The sequence below is a fragment of the Protopterus annectens genome, chromosome 5.part0, assembly GCF_019279795.1.
Source record: "Protopterus annectens isolate FY-2018-M chromosome 5.part0, PAN1.0, whole genome shotgun sequence".
Lineage (NCBI taxonomy): Eukaryota > Metazoa > Chordata > Ceratodontiformes > Protopteridae > Protopterus > Protopterus annectens.
Window position 1 is genome coordinate 1,726,234,732 of NC_056735.1, and position 24,856 is coordinate 1,726,259,587.

At 36.1% G+C, this 24,856-nt stretch overlaps 1 protein-coding gene across 2 annotated transcripts in view; it reads left to right on the forward strand.

Moving 5' to 3' along the window:
* Positions 1-24,856, forward strand: part of CD2 (CD2 molecule) — a 432,951-nt gene that overhangs the window by 186,853 nt on the left and 221,242 nt on the right. The window lies entirely within an intron of this gene.

Below are 24,856 nucleotides of genomic sequence, written 5' to 3' on the forward strand. Positions count from 1 at the left end.
CTCGAAGACATAAATACAAAAATATGTCTGTGCAAGTCATATAGCATATTTAACATTATACAGTACAGATATCACTGAACTGCCATATATAGCAACCCATAAGCTAACCGAGAGTGAAATACTATAACTGCCACTTATCACTGCTCACCCCACAACTGCTTGAAAGTGCCTTGCTCACTCTCTGTCTAATGAACCATGTTTTGCACAGCAACAAATTAAAATCACTATATAAGACTATACAAGAGTACCTGGCACACTGTATGCAACACAATGCACCACCTAGCCACAGCAGATATACATCAAGCTGATGTGTAAAGAAATATATCATCCATCACAATCAGTGTAAGGTCCAGTAAATGTATTACTATTATACCACACAACTTGTTAATGCCAAACCCGTGGCCAAAATATGTGCACAATTGGGAATATAGGTCACATACTGCTGTAGTACACTATGAATGTTGCTAGATGCACAGTTATATGTATTACCACACATATGTCAAAGGACATGTTACAGACATACCCACACACACATCAGACATAATTACAGGAAACAAAGGTATGACAACCCAGATAAGCTTTCAGTGTGTACTATACAGTATTGTGTGTCAGTACTAACACAACCTTAATCTTGAGAAATGTAATCTGTGATGAATACAGGGACCACACAAAACAGTGGATGCAAGCAATGTGGACATACACCATACTTTGCTGTACAGGCCCAGAGCTTCAATTAGTACTACAGTATACACAGGATTTGCATTCAACATCAGTACCAATCAATAATCATAGATGTAATGCTTTAGCCTCCAATGACACACCCTAGTTAAAACCAAGGGACTTAATCACACTGTATGAAATAGCACTTGTTCTGCCTAGCAACGGAATACACAGCTTTTGCTAGGATCAAAGCAATGGCCCATAATACCATAACATAAACAGTTTCCCACTAAGCTATCCCACATATACATATCTTTGACTTATTCACAAATATATTGACCATCACAGTCAGTCAACAGTACAGAGAATCTATTGCAACAAGTAGATGTAGGTGTGTAGGTGTGTATGAGTATATATAAATATATATATATATATATATATATATATATATATATATATATATATATATATATATATATATATATATACATATGTGTGTGTGTGTGTGTGTGTGTGTGTGTGTATATATATGTGTATATATGTACAGTTTTAACTTCTATGTATTTATATTTGTTTTTTACATATGCTAGGGTTTAGGAATACACAAGTCCATAGTAAAACATTTTTATTCTTTATTTTTTATATTTATATATTTATAGGATGCTATTGCACTTCAAAAGTGATGGTGGACAAGCTAATTAATTAATTAATTATGATAATTGGGTCAATTATTGCTTTATGGTGTAAATGGCAATGATATAAATAAGTGCTGCTAAATTTTTATTTGATTCTGAAGAGGTCTCCGGTGCGGAGACGAAAGCGCTCAATCTTGTTTATTTTATGTAATTGGAATAAAAGTTTACACATTATTTTGTTCGTACTGTCCTTGGAATTATTGGTGGAGTATTTGCAGTGAAGAAGACAGCCTTTATTGATCCATACTGCTGTGTTTTCTTTGGGTTACATTTGTCACCTTTGGTTGGTTCTTGGTATTCTACAGCAACCGGATTCGAGGAGTCTCCGAGTTTCTTGGATTATTTACTATCGCTACCACCGGTCCTGGACAGAGAATGTTTTATTGAGCGGGTTTGGTTGTTTGTGTTTACCGGGCTAAGGAGATCCCAGCCATTTTGGAATCATTCTGCGAGCATATATATTGGTGAATTTTGTTTGCCCTATCTTTTCATTTGGGACTTGCAATGGTCAACAATAGTTTTCTCCTGAGTGAGTTAGTTAGGGTTATCCAGAGCTATTCGCAGAGTATCCATACACCTGTGGAGGTGGGGAACAGTATTCCCTGTGCTCAGAGTAGCCCTACTAACAGAGTTGAAGATGCAATGACATCAGACGTCCGAGAAGGCGGAAATACAAGGATGAGAAGATTATCTACATCGAACAAGCATACTTCGGGTTCCCCGGACAACTCCAATAGATTGGGACACAATGCTCATTCACATTCTAGGGGAAACGACTTTACCAAATACTATCATATGGATTTTCACAACTGGTTAAATAAATCGTTCAACAACTCTACCCCAGCGGTTGAGTCGGAACGGAGAAACAACTCGACGTATAAGGAGAAATGTAAGACCTTTAAACATTTGCTAACCAGATATAGGAACTTAGCCATGGAAAACTGGTATTTTAACAAATGTCTTCACGACAATGTTGTTCCTAAAGGACTGAGGATTCAAAAATTTCACAGTAATATTAATTATGAAGTTGAGAATGAATTGTTTAAGAACATTAGTAATATTTTTAATGAATGTGGACTATCTGTTATTAGAGCACTTATGAAACATAATGAGAACAAAATGGAATCTGATAAAATTGACAAATTGTATAAAGAAATTACTGATGATTTATTATTTTCTGTAGAAGAATATAAGAATATATATTATAGAAATATACAAGATGTTGACATTGTTACTACGTGCAATTATAACAGGAAAACATCTAAGCTTAAAAGGGATTTAAATGAATATCGTTCTGATGTAGCATACATGGTTGAAAACAACAGGAGAACTTTTTTTTCGAGGGGACCCTATCATAGATCACACATAGGTTATACTATGAACCCAGGTACCATTCCCAGAACAGAACAGGTAGAACATGGGGGTACATACAACAATTATGATATTGGGGGAACATTTGATGAAAACACCACGGATTATCAGGAGAACAGCTATAATAGGGAAGATTATATCCCTTTAGAAGATGTAGGCCCCAGGAGATCAGAGATGCTAAAGAAACAAGTCCCCCAACAACAGTCTTATGCCCAGGTGGCGGGGGAACATCGATTCAACAACAGGGGAATGTACAAGTAGAATTGGGAAGTAACTTGACGGTGTTCGAGAGTTCTTCCCTTGAGAACATACAGAGTGAGAATGAGATGGGTTCTATTATACACTCCTTAAACAATTTTAATATTTTTAATTATACAGATATGGAGATTAATGAGACATTTTTTCACCTGTTCACAAAAGGATTTACATTTGCACCATACAGGACACCTAGTATTGATAGCATTTTGTTAGATGTTAAGTTATTCAGTAGGAAGTTAAATTTTGCAGTTATTTTTAAAGATACAGGATTTACTGTTGGACAAGGAATTTAAAAAAAACTCAGTACGTATAATCCAACACTACAGCACAATATTTTGAATTTTGAGAAGGTACTTACCAAACAAATTAGAAATAATTAGTATTATAATAAAGAGAAGAAAGGAAGTAATTTATCACAGGATGAAATTAAGCTTATTAGAGTGATGAAACCTGACAAGGGTGGGGGTATGGTTCTGATGGACCAGTGGGACTATACTAGAAAAATGCTTGATATTTTAAACAATACTAATAGTTATACCCTTCTTTCCAAGAATGAAATTAATATTTCATATCAGAAGATTGATTATATTTTAGATGATAATTTGTTACAAGGGCTCATTGACATAGAATTACATGATTATTTGAAGGTAAGGAAGCCAGTCATTCCAGCTATTTTTGGTATACCCAAAACACATAAATGTGTACACGATCCTCCAATGAGGCCCATTGTGTCATCCCAAGGTTCACAACCTTTAGCAACATACATAGATACGAAACTAAAGGGGTATCACTCAAATTATCAGCATATACTAGTAGACTCTTGGGATTTCCTAAAAAAGATTGGAAAAGTGACATATAAAGAGTATGTCTATTTCATCACTATTGATGTTAAGGACTTGTTTACTGTTATACCCCATTCTATAGGTTTGGACTGGTTTGAAAAGATACTAACTGAGATGGATTTTTTGCAACCAGATGAATTTAGGATAATTTTAGAAAATGTGGAGTTGGTATTAAGAAATAATTATATATTTTTTCAAGGTGGGTATTACCACCAGATTGAAGGTGTAGCTATGGGGGCAGCTTGTGCCCCCATGTACGCTAACATTATTATGCTATACTGGGAAAGACAATACATTTTCGCATCCGATTTTTACCAATATATCCATGGGTACTACCGGTTTTTGGATGATATATTTATTTTATGGACAGGATCAGAGTCTACTATTAGTGATTTTATTGACTACATCAATAACAGTACTTCTTTTCTTAGGTTTACTTATGAAACCTATAAAGATGTAACACATTATCTTGATGTAACAATTTATAAGGATGAAGTAGCCAAAAGATATAAATCTACCATTTATAGGAAAAATAATTTTTCCAATGCTTATTTACACTTCGAGAGTGATCACCCCATTTATTTGAAAAAGAATATTGTTAGTGGACAAATGATTCGTGTTTCTAGGATGACAACAGAACAAGAAGTTTTTTTGAAGGAAGCAGATATTCTAGAAAACATGTTTCAGCAAAAGGGATACCCAGAAGTATTAACGCAGAACATTAAAAAATTCATAGTAGAAGGAAGAGATACCAACTATCCACCTTTACTTAGGTTTGATTATATCTTAGAGGAAACAGTGGGTATTGAAAATGTAGCAAATAAACAAAATGAGATAAATAATAATACCAAAACTATCCCTTATTTGACATTAACTTACCACCAAAACATCGGATGGCTTAAAAAAATGTATTAATGATACTTGGGACATGTTTAGATCTATGCCCACCAGAGTGACAGTATTTCAAAATATACTGACCTATAGTTATAGGAGAAACAATAACTTGAAAAATATCCTAGAAAAGGGGAAGGAACAATATTCTATTAAAAGCTACAGCAATGCTATTAATAAAAGAGGTACCTTTAGATGTGGAAGATGTCCCCAATGCCCTTTTATTGCAGATGAAAAGACGTTGAAGTTACCTAGTGTTAGAGCAACCCTAACAGCTATAAAATACAGTAGCTGTTATACCAAAGGAGTTGTATACCTAGCTTACTGTAAATCCTGTTGGTGTTATTATATTGGTAAGACAGAAAAACACCTAAGGAGACGAATTTATGAACACATTAGGGACATCAACCGTAAAAATGAAAATAATGCATTATATAGACACTCACTAGTTTGTCCGGAAGCGAATTTTAAATTTTGGGTACTGGAGACAGTGAAACACTTGGAGAGAGGAGGTGATTGGGAAACAAGACTTACATATAGGGAAATGATGTGGCAATTAAAATTAGATGCATGTAGTGGGAAGGGTCTTAATGACAATATTTCCATATTACCAGCATTAAAACTGTTATCTCAGGACACTCGAAAAACATACATACATTCATAAATTATGGTATTTAAGATGCATTATTACATTGTTATTATTACTGAATTACACACTTAGTGTTTATATTTTATACCACATATTTTGAGATTTATAATATATACATATATATATTTTTATACTTATATATTTATATCTATATTTTATTTTTATATATGTACTTACTTAGAACACTCTTTTACAGATGGAGAACATATATACATGCATATATATGTATTTATTGCTTGTATTTTTTATTTGTGTGTGTATATGGGTTTGAGATTACACATTTATTTTGTGATATTTACACATCAGACACATTTATATATTGGATACATTATACATATCATATATAAATATATATTTTTGCTTGTAGAGATATATTATGTATTTTATTACCTTAGGTAATTCACTGAGAGTTTTTAATACATATTTCAATGTACAGTTTTAACTTCTATGTATTTTATATTTGTTTTTTTACATATGCTAGAGTTTAGGAATACACAAGTCCATAGTAAAACATTTTTATTCTTTATTTTTTATATTTTTATATTTATAGGATGCTATTGCACTTCAAAAGTGATGGTGGACAAGTTAATTAATTAATTAATTATGATAATTGGGTCAATTATCGCTTTATGGTGTAAATGGCAATGATATAAATAAGTGCTGCTAAATTTTTATTTGATTCTGAAGAGGTCTCCGGTGCGGAGACGAAAGCGCTCAATCTTGTTTATTTTATGTAATTGGAATAAAAGTTTACACATTATTTTGTTTGTACTGTCCTTGGAATTATTGGTGGAGTATTTGGAGTGAAGAAGACAGCCTTTATTGATCCGTGCTGCTGTGTTTTCTTTGGGTTACGTTTGTCACCTTTGGTTGGTTATATGTATATATATATATATATATATATATATATATATATATATATATACATATACACATCCATTTGTCTACATATACATATATATGTAGGCACATATACATTTCACCTTTCATAGTGGGAATATCAATTATACAAAGGATGTAAGGTGTACAGTAATGTAATAAAATCGCACAGTCTTGGGATAAATGCATTGAAGGTCTTCACAGCCCAGGTAGCTTTAGCAGGCCTTACTGGCTTCAACATTGCAGACTGAACAAACCACCCACAGTGTTTAACCACCACATGTCATATACCAGCACTGTATGCTGTCTTGTTTGTCACACACTAAAACCTACATACAAATATGCGCATACTAACCTTCACCAACATATATATCTCCCCCTTCGCAAACAGTTGCAATATGTCCCCTGTTCTATGCACATATACAGATGTGAATATATGTGACACATATATTTCTCCGTATATGTGTGTGTCATACACATACATGGTCCACACTGTTGTAAGTCCCTGGGCATCACAGCTGAACTGTTGGGCCTTGCTGCAACACAAACAGGTGTCACATATGAACACAGACTAACATTAGGGGGGTATATATGGCAACAGATGCTAGATAAGCATACTAGACTGCTACAGCAGCTGCCAGTGTTAAGCTACATTTTAATATGACTATCATGCATGTGTTGTTCTGTCATACCCATGTTTATATGTCAGCGCTAATCCCCCCAACAGCCATTAGCCACACTACTGTACAGAACACAGATAACATGGATCAGATCTTTGACATTTAATGCTGAGCTACACATTTCACAGGTATGTCCCACTGCCCACAGGTACACACAGTATTGTCCATAAAAGTAGTTAAGCAGAACATCTATGCATAAAGAAGTACTGCTGCCACATATGAATGTTTCACATTATGTAGACTATCCTTCCATAACATCTACTACATGCCAGTAAATACATATTTGTCACATACATTTCCTTTGCATAATTTGGTAATATTTATTTTTCCTTTTCTCTGTCTCTCTCTCTCTCTTTCTCTCTCTCTCTGTCAGTCTCTGCAATAGAGTGATTGAGTTTGTTGGCAGAGATTGCAACCTGCTTTTGTAAGAATTTGCACATGAACATGTGATGGCTTCTGCACCAATTAGTGGCCACCATTTGCTAATTGCATGCAGCCTGCTGTATAGTAATTGCAGTAATCACTGTCATAGCAACCCATTACTATAAATTGCTGACTCATGTAGGCATGGCCCTTTCAGCTTTCCAAGATGGAGATCATCCTTGTTTGGTGTGGACATCATTGTTTAAGACAGAAGGTTGATATAGTTTTTATATCAGAAGCCAGGGGTGTAGCCAGAGATTTACATTTTGTACTCAGACCTAATGTTGCTGCTTCCAGTACCCACTTGTCAGTGTAGAAATGTACTCACCCCTCAAAAAGCTACCCCAAGATACATGGAAAGATGTACTTTATTTTCAACTGTTACAATTAACTGCCATACAAAGCTAGTTATAGATATGTATTCCTTTGGCACAAGAATTGTTTGTGAACTGCTATACTGTGAATATTCATTTACTCAGTTCTAAACAGTTTTTGCTTTTTTCGTGTTGACATTAGCATAAGCTGCTCAGAAAAACTGGACACATTTCAGTACTGTGAGCATGCTTACCTACATCCTTGGTAGACCCTGCACACACAGGTATATTCTACATTTGGGTAGGGTTGCAGAAGTACAAAGAGCATAAGTAGTATTGTGTGGATTTTATCTTGCTGGACTTACAGGGTTGCTGTGTACATGTTAGTTTATCAAGGCAAGTAGTCTGTCTGCGTAACTCCCAACTGTGGACCTATCGACATGATAGCCAGAGAATAGCCTGTTATTTTTTTGTCTGTGCACAGCAATGGCATTCTTACAGTTGGTTGCTACTAGTACATGGCTACATCCATTTGTATTTCAGTGTTTTATTCCTACATAAGGGTATGCTTCCGAAACTCCTTCCAAAGCTATTTCCACAATGTGTAACAGCAGAAAGGCTAATATGCCTCTGTGTTTCTGCCTCAGCCAGACCTCTCAACCAATCAGGTACATATTTGAACAGACTCAGGGAAAAGTCAAGAAAAAGTCAAGGACAATCAGGGACACCTTTAAAATATTAGTGCCATTAAGTTGAAACATTGTGAGAATTAGAGCATATGAATTAATATACCTTTTCTGAAGTAAAATAAGTGTCTAACTCTTAATTATTGCCATTATTCATTATGTAATTCACCACCTTTCTGGCCAAAGTCAGTAGTTTTAGGAGGGATTCAGAGGGACAGAGCTAAAATTTGTGTCAAAATCAGGGACATCACTGAAAATTAGGGACAGTTGGGAGGTATGGCCTCTGCCCTAAACTGATATGCCAATGTTTGCCCTGCTGTGATACTGTGTGGGGTTGTAAAGTGATGGTGTAACATTATTTCCTGCTAGAATGGCTGCTTATCACAGTCATGTAATGTAATCCCACAACAACTGTTGGTCAACATCCACAGAACAAGTTGTGTGGTATGGTATTTCTAATTTTCCTTTGCATTCACTCATTCTGATGCATGATATAATTATTTAAGCACCAACTTGATGTATATCTACCGTGGCTTAGTGGTACTTTATGTTGTGTAGTGTGTGCAAGGTCCGGGGTTTGGGACTGACAGAGGTGTTTTATTTTGCTTGTGAGCAGAACAAGGGCCCTCACATACAGAGTGACTAAGGCACTTTTAAGCAGTTACTAAAACAAAACCTGATGATGTCGTCAGCCCACGTCTCTAAAAAGCTCGGACAACCAAAAGATGAAACCTCCAATTTTATTCCGTACACACAAAAGTAGCAACAAATTCCAGTAAAAATGCAACGAGTGGTTAAGCGCTTTCGTCTGTTACACCTCAGACTTCCTCAGAACCATATTTGCAATAACAAAGACCTTATTTAAACTGATTTTGGCGCCAAAGATCACATATTATATTATTATATAATATATAGTATATGTATTATACACATACATGTACTGATATTTATACCATATTTATACATTTGTATATTGTTATTTATTGGGATGTATAGTATATTTATATAATGTATATTCACATATATTTATATTTATTATTATTTTTTTTATACATCTACACACACATTTATTAATTATTTGGTATTCAATTATTAATCAAAACACATTTAATTAATTGAATAATTAAATCATATTCATCAGAAGTATAGTTCTTAACATTTTTAACTTTTTAGAATATTTTGGAAAATCTTTTAACTTATTATGCATATCAGACCCCCTAGTACTATGGACCAATCAACTTCCCTCTCACAATTTCATATATATATTCTTATATTTATTCGCCCCTCTCAGATACCTTACCTTCTTATCAAACCACGATTTTTTAACATTTATACCCCCACGGGATTTCCCACAAGTGGGTTATTTTGTTTAGGAGTAAATGTTGATTAATACTTTTATGCACTTTCATGTATTTTCATATATACTTCAATTCATCAGCTCTTATGTATGTATGTCTCCACTTATTAATTTACACATACCAAATACAATATAGTCAATTCATTTTTGAGCTTTTCACCAGGTGTCATTATTATTATTATTTTTTGTAAGCTTTCAAGGTTATTATACTTACATTAGATTATATTAGATTAGATTATATTATATATACACAATATATTTCATCTTATTTTATTGTTCATTGTTTATGGTGAACAACTTACATTGAGTAGTTACAGCAGTGCAAGTAAGGACAGCTTCTATGGATGTGTATATGCCTATTGTAGTGTCACATTGCAATATGATTTGCTAAACACATACAGTTGTGCATGTTCTCAATGTGTCAATTTAATAGTCCTTGAACTTATGAGTGTTTGAGTTATGATTAAGGACATCAGATGTATTTTATGTATTGTAGGATGGTTATAATTTTACTTGTAATACTTGTATTTTCAGCATGGTGCTTTAAGTAATTACAAGAGATCATGTGATCTTTGGTGCCAAAATCAGTTTAAATAAGGTCTTTGTTATTGCAAATATGGTTCTGAGGAAGTCTGAGGTGTAACAGATGAAAGCGCTTAACCACTCGTTGCATTTTTACTGGAATTTGTTGCTACTTTTGTGTGTACGGAATAAAATTGGAGGTTTCATCTTTTGGTTGTCCGAGCTTTTTGGAGACGTGGGCTGACGACATCATCAGGTTTTGTTTTAGTAGTTGGATTTTCCACTTTTAAGCAGTTGTAAGTGGGTTTGCGTGGGTTTGCGAGGGTTTGCGCATTGCTTAGCCAAGCGCAAACAAGCACAAACTCACGCAAACCTGCTAACTACTGCTTAATAGTGCTTATTCCCGCTCACCCCCACGCTAATTTCTTTAAAAGAAAAGAAAAATGGGGAGATAGGAAAGTGGTGAAAAAGGGGCACAAAGAGGGAAAGACAGAATGGAAAATAGCTCAGGATGTGCAGGATGGGTGTAGGGAAGGTCCATAGCTGCCCATTTCTTCAACAGCAACAGCTGTGCATATGCAATAAATTTGGAGGTAGATATGAACCCTTCAACGCCTGAGAGAGGGGTGAGGACAACAAAGTATGTTGTAATGCCAATTAAATAACATTTCATGTGTCCAGTGGACATGTGTGCAAAATGGGCAGCTATGTATTGGGCATAATTTTTTTTTGGGGAGCAGATTGCCCTTTTTTTATTTTTTTTCAGGTGAGAGTGGAATGTGGGGTAGGGGAAGTAGATATATTTGGGGAGGTAGGTTGGGGAGGTAAACAGACAAGACAAACAAGACGCATACAAGGGCAATATATGACACATGTGGTGGGTGAACACCTTTGAAGGGGAGGGATGTTTGGAAATTGCAAGCCCATGAGCCCCCAGATGGAAACAGTGGGGCTGAGGTACCCACCCATGGGCAGTCACCACTGCACCTTCACGGCCCAGAGGGTGGCTGTGCTGGGGGCTGTGTAGGAAGGGCAGGCTGACCCAGGAGTTGCTCCACTTGAGCCTCAAGTTGGTGTAGAGGTTTTGCAACAGAACATTCAATCTCTGTATGCACCACAGCCCAGACTGTTCGAACAGTGATAGGTGCTCCTCCACCCATGCTTGCACGGGGGGGGGGGGCGAGCCCCATCCCCTGCAATGCTTCCACCCAAAGGTGGCACAGGGCCAAATGGATGAGGAGTTCCCAGGCTGGCCACCAGATCTGCTGGTGCCAGGTGCCATAGCCAGCTGAGGTGGGATAGGTGGGTCCACTGGGACCGGCCTTCCCATACAAACTATGTTTTGGAGAGCTTAATAAAGATATGGGTTAGTAACAGTCAACAGCAACAGCATTCCCAATTAGTTATAACAGCATGCAGAAGTATTCCCATTAAACCAACAAACCAGATTTTCAACAGTTGAAAAGCAAGCATAACACATGCATATATAGAACATTAGTGGACATTACAACAGCATGCAGGTTGAATTGATGGCAACAGGCCACCAATATTGTGGTATTTTAACAGGGCACATGCATAGAAATAAATGCAAATATTTATAAACCGAAAGGACATATGTCCCAACAAATGTTTTGAGATTAGACATACCAATTGAGGTGTGGAATTGTGTTTTTATGCATATACAGTAGGGTGGGAAAAGATAGCTCAATTAACAACTTATCTATCCTTCTAGCTTTCACTACATTCCTATTAACTGCAGTTATATGTCCCTTGCATGTGTTATTACACTACCCAATGTCCTTATATTGTGCAATTGGATTTTGCTAGATCATTATATATATGAGCTGTATCTTACATACAAACTGTCCAAGATGCAGATGTTACTGCAACATATTTTGAGAGTTGCTCACACACACTACTGCTAAGATGGTACACTGGTAGATCTACTGTCATATAATTATCTAGATATGTTCAGGTGAAAGTATCAGTTATATGTTAACAGCTCCCTACATTTCTGGCAGCGCACTGACATTTCTGGGGAACACAATACCAAGCTACTCATGTGCCAGATTAACCTGTACATGCTGGCCATGAACCAACAGTTGAGGGCTGTACATATGCATACAAGATACTGGCACTCCCTTCATCCACGTTATATGGGCCTACCCAAGTGTGGGTTGGCACTGTTTAATACAACACTACTATTTGTAGAATGCAACAGTACAACAACATATCAAAGAAAATGACACAGATGCACTCCATGAATCATACATTTATTAAAGGATTATTACACCTTTATTTATTGGGTCAAAAGGCTTTTTGAAGGCTCTCTCATTTATTTTATATAACAGTACATGCAGAATAAATACTAACCTACCTCATGACGCAGCCTTTGCAGCCTATCTTCATGGGCTTGCTGGTTCATAGCCCAGACACCTGCAGCAGTGAAGTAAATGCAGTGATATTGAGACATACCTATCCATAGTATAGACAAGCATAGCAATTCTTAACTACTTAATACAATGGCTACTTACTCAGTACTGGGGCATTAGGCATTGTACAGGATTCCTGGATCCACTGGTCCAGTTGATCCTCCCTATGTCGCTTCAGGTCAGAATAATGGTGCCTGACCTGCTCAACAGTCCGAGAAACACCAGTGGCACTGGTGATATCATGGGCAAGACTGTTCCAGGCCTCTCTTTTATATTTGGTACCCTGGTACTGTCCCCACAGGAGTCTTTCCTCATGATTGTAGACAAGGAGCCAAACCATTACTTTGGACTCCTGGATGCCCCAGCGTTACGCTCTAAATCGAGTGCCTTCACCAACACCAGCCATGCTGACTGCAGAAGGAAGCTACAACCAGTTATAGCAACTATTCCCACCTGTGGAGCTTAAATATGCCTCATTTCCCCGCACTTATTTGTGATTGGCCAGTTTTGGAAAAACTCAGCTGTAGGCACGCCTGCTTAGCTGATGTTGGCAATGTTTAAAATTCCTTTGATAGATATGTGTCTGTTGAAAGTGCATATTTGTGAAATGCTGTCATGGCTTAGTGGTTAAATACTGTGACTATAGTGCACAGTGTCCTGAGTTCAAGCCCTGTCATTGCTTTTTATTTTCCTGCTGGGCAGACCTGACTGGTTAAGGTACAGTAAAGGAGGTGTGAGCGTGTTTAACTGACTTTGCTCAACTTTGCCTGACTTTGCCCAACGTTGCTCAACATTGCTCGATGTTGCTTAACGTTGCCCGACGTTGCACTGGTTAACGCGGTGCGCAGCTACACGCAATTGTATTTAAATATGCTCATTAATGGTAAAATGTGCTTAGTGGTGCTTTATATTGCTTAAAATAGGGTACTCATGCCTCAGACTGCATAACCATTTCACCTTCATATATATATATATATATATATATATATATATATATATATATATATATGTATCTATAATTCGTTCACTACTACATTTAACATTTCAATGCTTTTTACAAAACTTATACATATAAAATGTCAGGAAATATTTTTATATACAGCTTTCCCACAGAAAATGGAACTCAAACCAGGAATGCCTCCTCTTTGTGCGAAGGCTCTAACCACTATGCTATTGCTATTTTGCTTAATTTGCATATATTTTTCATATTATCCTCTTCTGGTGTCTAAGCTGCTAACTGTAGCTAAGGAATGGGCAAACCGGCGCAAACCCACACAAATACGGGCAGCTATATTGGAAGAAAAAAAAAAAGAATTCTTTTTATTTATAGTTTTGTCAGTTGTTTAACATATGGGGGAGTGTAGTGTTACATTGTGCACATGTGAACAGACTCGGTCATGTAACTCGAAATTGCGGTGTTTCTTCATTGCAGGGGCGTGGATTTTTGGACTGCTCGGCTTTAGAGTTGAGGCAGCGTGCCCTCATTAATATGCATGGTGCGCTGCCATCATACTCTTACACTGGCGCTTCCGTGTAAAACTAATCTAGTCTTACATGGAAGATTAGTAAATCCAGGGGATTAAGTCACATCAATAGAACTTTTTGGGCCAGTTACAAATTTTCTTGTAACAGTGACTATGTGGTTTACATTGCAACCTGCACGTCTTGCCCAAGTTATTACATAGACAAGACTATTCATTGTTTAAAATGCAGGATTTATGAACATCAGTTGGCTATCAAAAAGAAGGATCCAACTAATTCCCTAGCTAGATATGCTGTAATTTGTAATGAATTTAAGAAATTCACATTTTTTGTTTTGGACAAGGTAGACAATGCATGTTTTGGTGGGGACATCAATGACAAATTGGAGTGTAAGGGAGCTTTTTGGCAATTATATTTGGGTGCAGATCAAGCACCAGGTTTGAATGAAACTATTATTTTAAAATGTTTTTTTATTATATAAATAGACAAATTACATATTTATTATGTTATTTATGTAATCAATTTATTTTTAAATATTGATTTTACATGATGTCATTTCTTGTCATGGAACTATTTATTGATATAAAAGGGGAAGGCTGGGTAAGTTGAACTGTTTCTGAAGAAGTTCATGTTTATTAAAGTGGATGAAAGTGCTAAACTGGTTTCTATATCCCATTTCATTTGGAAAGCTGCTTGAACACTGTGTTTTCAAGTTTTGAGTTTTTACATTGCTTGGGAGAAGTTTATTTGTCTGTTTTCAGCACTGTCCGGATTGCTTCGGAGGATGTATCACAAGACACATTATTAAACTTATCAACTTATCCAGTTCCTGACAGTGGAAGTAACTGTTCAGAAGGTTTGCTTAACATCATCACCAGTATCGTTAAGGATAGCCTGGCAAAAACACACAGGCTTACAGGTCAGTAATGCCGGCAATCTGAGGGGGAGTTGCCAAGTGAATAACGGATTACATCATTCTTTTATTGACGCATGCCCAGAAGGAAGCAGAAATGCTGAAAAACATGACGTTCCAGGCGACTGGTGCGTTTTTCTCAGCAACAACATTTTGGAACATATTTTCCAAAAGAAGGACAATCCTTTGACTTCTGTTGGTGAAGCGACCATTATGAACGAAGTAAGTAACCAACAAGAAACTATATTGCACTCGGATTATGTGAATTGTAAGAAAACTATATTTGAATTAGAAAAATGCACAGTTAGGTTTGTGACTTTGGATATTGAAATCAAATACTTAGAAGAATGTATAAGTCACAAGTGTATTCCACAAGGCTTGAGAACGGCTAAATTTCCAAAATGTAATACCAGGGGACAATCTGTTTAATAAACTAATGAGTTTATATAATGAGACTGGGCTGAGTATGATGTGAATATTGATAGCTCATTACAAAGAAGAGATTAATAAGGTCAAAAAAAGTATGCAACAGTTAGATTCACGAATAAAAAGCTTTGTCTGTTTTTTCGATTTTTATCAGCTGTACAATGGTATAGAGGCAAAAGCAGATAGGCAGCGAGCTTCTATTATCACAAAAAAGCAGTCAAAACTAAAATGGGACATTTTAGCCTACTAAAATAGAGTGGCTTATAATGTCAAGGAAAGAAAACAGAGACTGGTAATTACAGTAATGGTATTACAGTTGAAATGGTGGAAGATAACAACAATGTTCACAATAATAAAACACGGGATGTTACTAATAACAATAACATAGTTAATAATGTGACAGAAAATAATGCTCTGTTTTTTTCTGGTGTTGCTTCCACTGCTGAGTTCGAAAGAAATGAAGCTGGAGGGGGCAGTTACACCCAAGTAGTTTCATATGAAAGTAACAATTCCAGTCACAACAACATCCCTTTTATTGTGGACAAAATGTGAAACAAACGGACACCAAAATCTTCCAACAATACCCAGAGCAAGGGCAAGGGGAGAGGGAAAAGCCAGAAGAAATGGTGATTGACAAAGTAACACAGAATTATGGACCTGAGATTTTGAATCTGTCTAATGTTGTTTTGTCACCAAATATGGAATATGTTTTAAAGAAAGTTTTTTCTTTCATTCCTGCTTGTTCCATGAATATTGGCAATGTGATTATAGATTTTAGGCTGTACCTTAGGAAGCTAAATCTGAAATACATCATGCATGATGTTGTAGGGAACAGTGATTCTTCACAAAATGTAATGTACAATAATCCCAAAAAGTCAAGTACCTTTAACCCTCCACTGTAGTCGACCTTGCAAGTATTTCAAAAGTTATGTGAATTAGATTTTAGAAAAATTAGAAGTATGCATGAGACAACAAACATGACCAAAGATGAAAATGAGGCTTTGGTCGATTTAAGTAAGAACCATGAAATAAGGGTAATGAAGGCCAACAATGGAGGTAAAATTGTGGTGGTGAACAGTGAAGATTACAATAGTTCAATAACATCTATGTTGCAGAATAGTGACACTTATAAAAAAGTAGAAATGGGAGAAGTTAAGAGAAGCTACAAGAGGTTGGATACAACATTATTTGACATGTTTTGTCAAGGAGAAATATACAATGATTGTTACAGCTATTTGCAAGTAGAACATCCCAAAATGGCTTCTTTTTTTGGTATACCCAAAATACAAAACAAAAGTCACAATCCACCCTTTAGGCCTATCATTTCTGCAAGTAATTCAAAAACAGAGAACATCTCTATACGGTTGGATTATATTTTGGATCCAATAGTACAAAAGTCTAGACACTACTTAAGAGACTCATGGCATTTATTGGAAATGTTACAGGAATATGCAATTCCACAGGGGCAAATAAATTTTGGAACATTGGATGCAAAATCATTATACACATCTATAGACCAAGAGATTGGTATAGAATATTTGAGGGAATATTTGACAAATAATACTAACTTTGAAAGTACAATGGTTTACACCATTTGTGCCTTAATGGATTTGGTGTTGGACAATAATTATTTTAAGTTCAATGACCAGTTGTTCAAACAAATATCTGGAGTGGCGATGGGAGCTAGAGTAGCTTCGGCATTTGCAAACACAGTGATGGCAAATTGGGAAACAAGTTTTTGAGTGATCATCCCTTTTACAATAGGGTCAAATTGTACTATAGGTACATTGATGACTTGTTTTTTTCTATGGGATGGACCATATGAGGAATTCATGGACTTTGTTTCTCATTTAAATTCAACAACAAACTTCCTGGAATCCATATTAAGTGGCTTTGGTAAGTCCATTAATTATTTAGATATAAACTTAACATTGGACCAGGAGACAACTAGGTTCACTAGTTGTATATTTAGGAAGTCAGTTTTTGCAAATCAGTATTTGCACAAAGATAGTTTTCATCCGCCACACATGAAAAAAGGTGTAGTAAAAAAACAAATTATTAGGTTAAGTAGGTTAACCTCAGATGACAACAATTTTTTTAAGGAAATACATTTTTTGAGGTCACAGTTTATGTATAGAGGTTATAGTCAGCAGTGGTTGGAGCAAATAGAACAAGAAGTGGTGGGTCTTAGAAAAGCAGTTGCTTCACCTATTTTGAAATCAAAGGACTTAATAGTGGGTCCACCAGTCTCTTTGACACACAATAGTAACAATAATCAAGTTACAACATTTACTAGTGCATTTCTACTGCCTATAGTAAATGAAATGTGGTACATCAAAAATACTATCCAAAACAACTGGAAGGTCTTGTTAGGGAATAACGATTTAGTCATTATCGTAGGAATGGAACCTAAATTTACATTCAAGAAATTGGTCAACATTAAAACTATGTTAGAATGTGGGAACAATAGAAAAGAAATTGATTTAAATAATAGAAAGACTATGAAAGGTACTTATGCTTGCAAGGGATGTAAGCAATGTCGATTCATTAGTAATTCTTCTTCCATCACATTAAGTCACATCAATAGAACTTTTTGGGTCAATTATAAGTATTCTTGTAACAGTGAATATGTGGTTTACATTGTAGCCTGCAATTCTTGCCCAAGTTATTACATAGGCAAGACTATTCATTGTTTAAAATGCAGGATCTATGAACATCAGTTGGCAATCAAAAAGAAGGATACAACTAATTCCCTAGGTAGACATGCTGTAATTTGTAATGATTTTAAGAAATGCACATCTTTTGTTTTGGACAAGGTAGACAATGTATGTTTTGGCGGGGACATCAATAACAAATTGGAATGTAAGGCTTTTTGGCAATTATATTTGGGTGCAGATCAAGCACCAGGCTTGAATGAAACTATTAATTTAAAATGTTTTTTATTATATAAATAGACAAATTACATATTTATTATGTTATTTATGTAAACAATTTATTTTTAAATATTGGTTTTACATGATATCATTTCTTGTCATGTGACTATTTATTGATATAAAAGGGGAAGGTTCGGTAAGTTGAAATGTTTCTGAAGAAGTTCACACTTAGTAAATTGGATGAAAGTGCTAAACAGGTGTCTGTGTCCTGTTTCATTTGGACAGCTGCTTGAACACTGTTTTCAAGTTTTAAATTATAAAATGCATTTATTTTTTATTCAGCCTTTGTTGACTGGGTTAGTCCCACTAGGCTAGTAGCCACTTTTCAGATTAGACCTAAGGTGCAAATGTGGACAGGATTTCAGGAACGTTCTCCCACTCTTTTCAATAGGTGCTGTGGAATCTTTTACATCCATCTGAGCTACCACCAACTCAAGCAGATGCGACCTTGGTTTAATGTCTCATCCAAAAGATGGCACACTCAAAACGCAGCACCCTCCTCCCCCTTATGCTGTACTGCAGTGTCAGCAATTGAGTTATCTGGCATGGGAATACAATTTCTGCACTAAAGGTAAGTGTGCTACCTGTTGAACACCAACAATGAGCCAATGTAGAAATCTCTCTAGTCATCCACAAGGGGTTATAGACTGCATTAACCATTAATACGCCATATCTTGAAATATGGTCAAACATGAGCCAGGCATTAAGTTAATAATAAGCTACTGCAGCTGCCCAATGGGGTCTGGCACCAAAACAGAAATAACAAATGCTGCATTATGTATATATACGTATGTATACAGCTTGCCCTCCTGCAAAAACATGTTTTAGTGTTTTTTTTTTTTTTTTGGGTCACCCGGGGAACTAGACTTCAGCAAAAGTGCACTTTCATTGAAATAAACTTTCACTGAAGTATGGGTTTCCTGCTCTATTTCAAAAAAGTGTTCTTTCGATGTAGAGGAGTAGAGCCATATATATATATATATATATATATATATATATATATATATATATATATATATATATATACACCTATAGATATAGATATGTATGTATATATATATATATATATATATATATATATATATATATATATATAGGGTCTACTTTAAATTGTCAAAGCTTAACATAATCGAAGACCAGATCATTGAAGTTCTGCAACATTGAAAATGAAATAAAAAAAAAATTAACTAGAAAACAAGTCATCTTTTATGTTTTTGTAGGGGGGCAAGCCCCCCTCCACCCCCACATCCCCTACTACTTAAACATACCAACTCTGAGACTGCGCTACCATGAGGAAAATGGTAAATTTCCCATTCCACGTTGAATGCCGATCTGCATTCGGATCATTTGATGTTGCAGAACTTCAATGATCTGGTCTTTGATCATGCTAGGTTCGATGTCTGCAACTTCCATAATTTGAAATAGACCCATATATATATATATATATATATATATATATATATATATATATATATATATATATAGGGTCTATATTACTAGAACAAATGCTTAAATGTTCGAATCTGTAATGGTCAACCTTTACAGATCAAACACTTAAACGTTCAAAATAGTAAAAAAGTATATAAAAAAACAAACAAACATGTAGAAAGGGTTTTGGCAGGGGGCAAGCCCCCCTGCACCCCCCGCTACTTAAATATACCAACTCTGAGATTGCACTTCAGTGAACTACAGTGCAGAAATGGGAAATTTCCCATTCTCTACACTGTAGCATGATCTTGGAGTTGGTATATTAAAGTAGGGGGGTGTGGGGGGGTGCAGCCCCCCTGCTTAAACCCTTTAGTTTTTTTTTTTCAATTGTGTATTTTTTTTTTTAATTTTTGTAAAATTTTGATCGCTTAACTGTTCGATCTCTAAAGGTCGACCTTTAGAGATTTGAAAATTTAAGTGGTCGAGGATCTAATACAGACCCTATATATATATATATATATATATATATATATATATATATATATATATATATACTAATATTGTTCGTAGGTGGGCAAGTGTTTTTACATTTTAGAATATTGTATAGGTTATAATTTTCATGACATTTTTGGTATTTTAGGCATAGGTAGCAAGTGGAAATTGATTTAATTTTTTTTCTTCATCTGTAATGGAAGTATCACATTACCATGCACATTGGCAGCCTAATATATCATTAGAACTCTGAAGTATTTTGGAACCTGTATTAAGCTTGATCATTGGTGCCACATGACTTTTCTGAACCCCTGCTTACCCACTTTAATCTTAGCCTCTCTACTGGTTACATTCCAGAAATCTGGAAAACAGCCATTGTAATGCCATTTCACAAGGGTGGCCCAACTACATACCATGGTAACTATAGATCCATTAGTCTCACTAGCTTGATGTGTAAAGCTATGGAATGCATTATCTCAGACCTCATTAATCTGGACTTTGAAAATCTGTTAACCCTGGACACACATCATTTGGCTTTTCAAAGAAAGATTCTAGCTCTTTCACCTCATTATTTTATTTAAAAAAGTAATTGAAGCAGTAGAAAGTGGTTATTTAGAGCATACAGCATACCTAGGCCTGGCCATGGCTTTTGACACCATTCTCGTGCAGGCATTATTGACAGACTTGTTAATCTGAATATAAATCATTATATTGCATGGTGGATTGTTAACTGGTTGTCTGACAGAGCTCACATGTTTAGAGTTACAGATGCCACTTCTGAAAGCAAAAAAAAAATCACCGGTGTGTAGAACAGGGCTCAGGTTTGGCTCCTCTCCTATATGCCATTTATTTCTCTGACCTTCAGGCCAGCACTCTGACCTATGATTAACTAAGTTTGCAGACAACTGTAAATTGTGTGTTGTTATTTGATCTTACTTTCAATTGCCCTAACATGGGTTAGATCATGTTAACAATTGGTGCAAGGAAAATGGTCTTAAATTAAATGTAAAAAATATAACATTTTTCATTTTGGTGAAAAAACAGATTAATTTATCATATAGGTGATACACCCCCATCAGACACTGTTGTAAAGGATTTATGCACTTTGTTGATAATTCCTTATCATTTCAGCATCAAATCTCCACAGTAGTTTAGAAAGCCTTTTATCTGGCTCATCTAATTTCCAAAGACTAGATTCAAAGAAGTCTTAACTCCCCTTTACTCATATCAGACCCATTATTGAGTATAATACAACTTTTGGCATATATTTGTCTAAACATATCACACAGTTTAAGAGACCTCAGAATTTCAAAACTAAAAATATCAGTGGCTTCAAAAGTCTTAATTATCAGGAGAGACTGGCAGCCCTTTTCCTGTATTCAGTTTCTTAGAGACTTCTCTGTGGAGATTTATGTCTAGCTTTTTGAGCCATGAAAACTCCAGCTCTATTTGACCTGTTATTGCTTCTCAGAACTAATGGTATCTCAAATAATTTGCTAAAAGAACTTCATCAGCAGATAAATATGATACATTGGCATGATCTATTCATACCCAATGTATCCCTCAGCTTTGGAACAAACTTCCACTACATGTCAGGCAGAGTAGCACTTTTGCCACCTTCAAGGTCAACCTAAAAAATCTGATGGCGAGCCTCAAATTCTCCCTTGGTCTCCCTTGTCTTGCCAACCTTGTGGCTAGAGGTAACTTTTGAATCATCAATTAGTGTTTACAATTGTCTCTTAGTAGATGCCCTTCTAGCAGGAATCAAGTTGCTTGCTTACATTTTGGCTGCTCATGTTTCAAATCAGCAATTTTGTTTCTTAGATATATTTTTGGATTTTATTTTGCTGCAGAAGATCGTCCAATTAACATGCAACTAGCGAGAATGAGGAATCGGGGCTGGTTAGAAAATGAGGGCCACTAATTTATTTTCCAAACTTACAAGTCACAGCAAATCTATTAACAGTCATTGCCATCCACAGTTAAGTAAGCAAGGGGAAGGGAGCAGGGGAACTAGATGGTCATGCCTTTCTTCCATATTACACAAATATGTAAACATGCCTACAGACTATTTAGAAGTTATCAATCTACCTACCAGATATCTTTGTAATTTGTGTGGAAACTGGAGCACCCAGCAAAAACCCACATGACTGCAGGGACAACATGCAGACTCCACAAAGAAGGCACCCTGACTGAGGACCATGTGGAAGACCCTCTTGCTGTGTTTTCACAACGGAACTTAGTGCACCTCACTAATTGATGATCACTAATACATATGCTAACAGATTCATAAGTTTTTACTAAGGTTAAGACCAAAGGAGACCACTGAGAAGCTCAACAGCATCACACAGTACTGTGGAAGACTAATAATGTCCCCATTAAGTAGAACTTACCACGTATCCCTAGTGAAAATTTGTGATCACCATCTTGTCATCCAAACAGATTTTATAGCTTGTTAGGGAAGAACTCTACTTGATAGGTAAGGAAAGCCCATTCCATAAATAGGGTACGCATTGGGTTAGGTATCTGTCACTCCATTTAGTAATGTTGATGGGGCAGTATAGGTTTAGGTCTCTACAATGAGTATTTGCTTTGCCGTTGGTTCATTTAGGTTCTATTTATGTAAAGGAGCTCAAAGAGTGCTGGGTTATTCATAGCCCAGAAGACTAAGTTCATTCTATAGGAGTCTGTAGGACTCTAAGAAGAGGGACAGGGATTTTAGTCTAGCAGTGCATCTAAGTGTATGAGATCTTTTTGGTGAGGAAACATTGATGTCTCTCAAACTTAGTTCAGGTGATTACTGAGGTACATGCCAAAGGGTGCATTGTATTCAATGTATGGCCTAATAAGGGATGAGTAAACAGGGAGTATAATTTCTCTGAAACTATGCTGCAATTCGTGGTGTTAAGGTTAAGTCAAGATTAATGCAAAAAGCATTTGTTTGGCCAAGCACATGATAGAGTATTTGATAACCCACCCCCAATTTGCAATCATCAGCAAACCCGGTTAGCATAGTCCCTTGATACTGGCTTGCATATTGCAGAAATATATGTCAAAGAGGAATGGACAAAGGACAGTGCCCTGTGGCACACCACTGGTGACATTTTTCTGTCTGCAGCAAAAGACCCTGACCTTAACAGTATGGGTTGGTTCTGACAGCCAGTTACCAATCCAGTGAACTATGCTTGGGGTAATGTTGAGTTTTGAGAGTTGGTCACTATTCAATATTCCTGACATGGCAGGTAGTGTAAAAGGCCTTGGCAAGGTCTAGATAAGTAGTGTGGACTGCATGTCCTTTATCCATGACCCCCACTAACTCTATCAATAAATTCAGCCAGGCTGAGCAGGTATGAAATGCCATTTACAAAGCCAAACTGGTTTTGTATCCAGGGATATAAGGTTACCTATATCATTGTTTATCAGTTCAGCTATAATATGTTCCATAGTCTTGTAAATAATATTAGTTAAGCTAATGTGTCTGTAACATAAATAGCAGAAAGACTCAGGCTGAAGAATTGATGGTGGGATTTTTTTAAGTGGGACTTTACCTTTCTCAGCAGATATCCAGGGATATTGTCAGGACTCATGGAAGCCATTTCTTTTTAATTTCAGAAAGTAACAAAAGGACTTGGTCCAAACTGATCTCAGGATGGGGTGTGAGGAGGAATGAGGTAGATAGAGGAGAGGGATGCCTGAGTGAAGTTGGAAGATAATTTGTCCACAAGAATATTAGCAATGTCCCTGAGGTCAAAGAAGGAGCTACCATTGGAGATAAGTTCAGTATAGAATTGAAGGTTACTTCTAAGCTGCCTAATGTAGCCAAAGAAGGCCTTATGGTATCTTCTGAATTAGTTACAATCCTAAGTTCATAGCTGGCATTACATATCCTAATGATAAGCTTCAGAAAGTTATCGGTTTTAAATACCATGTATAATGATAAAGTGGACATCCTTTAGTGATCACCAGGAGCTTTTTCTTTTTATTATAGAGTTTGTTGATTTGGTAGTTCCACCATAAATGTTTGGTTATAAACATGCCATTATGCTTACACTGGATTGGTACAGATGCTTCAATGCATCTATCCAAGAAGGAGTAAAATTCAGAGCAACAAGCAGCAGCCTCAGTTATAAGATTTGCTAGGGATTTATACCATTTGTGATGATCAAGATCTGGTTTTAGAGTAATCTCTGAATGCAGATGAGTTATTAGGGAAAATCACAGCCAGATGGTCTGATTTAACTAGGGAGGGGACAACAGGGAGTGTAGTGCAACTTGGGGAAATGCTTGTGAGGACAATGTCAAGAAATGTAACACCTCTGGTGGGTAGAGGGACAATGTGGTCAGATGTATTGACATTTACAAAGTCCAGAAATCTTTGGGCGTATTTGTTTTTGGAAGTAAATATTTGCCAGTTTATGTGCACATGGTTGAAATCATGTATAAGAAAGGTATTTGGTTCAGCTGTTAACTTTTCAAACTGGTTAAGGTATTCTGCATTCATTGAAGGGGTCATAGATGAGGAT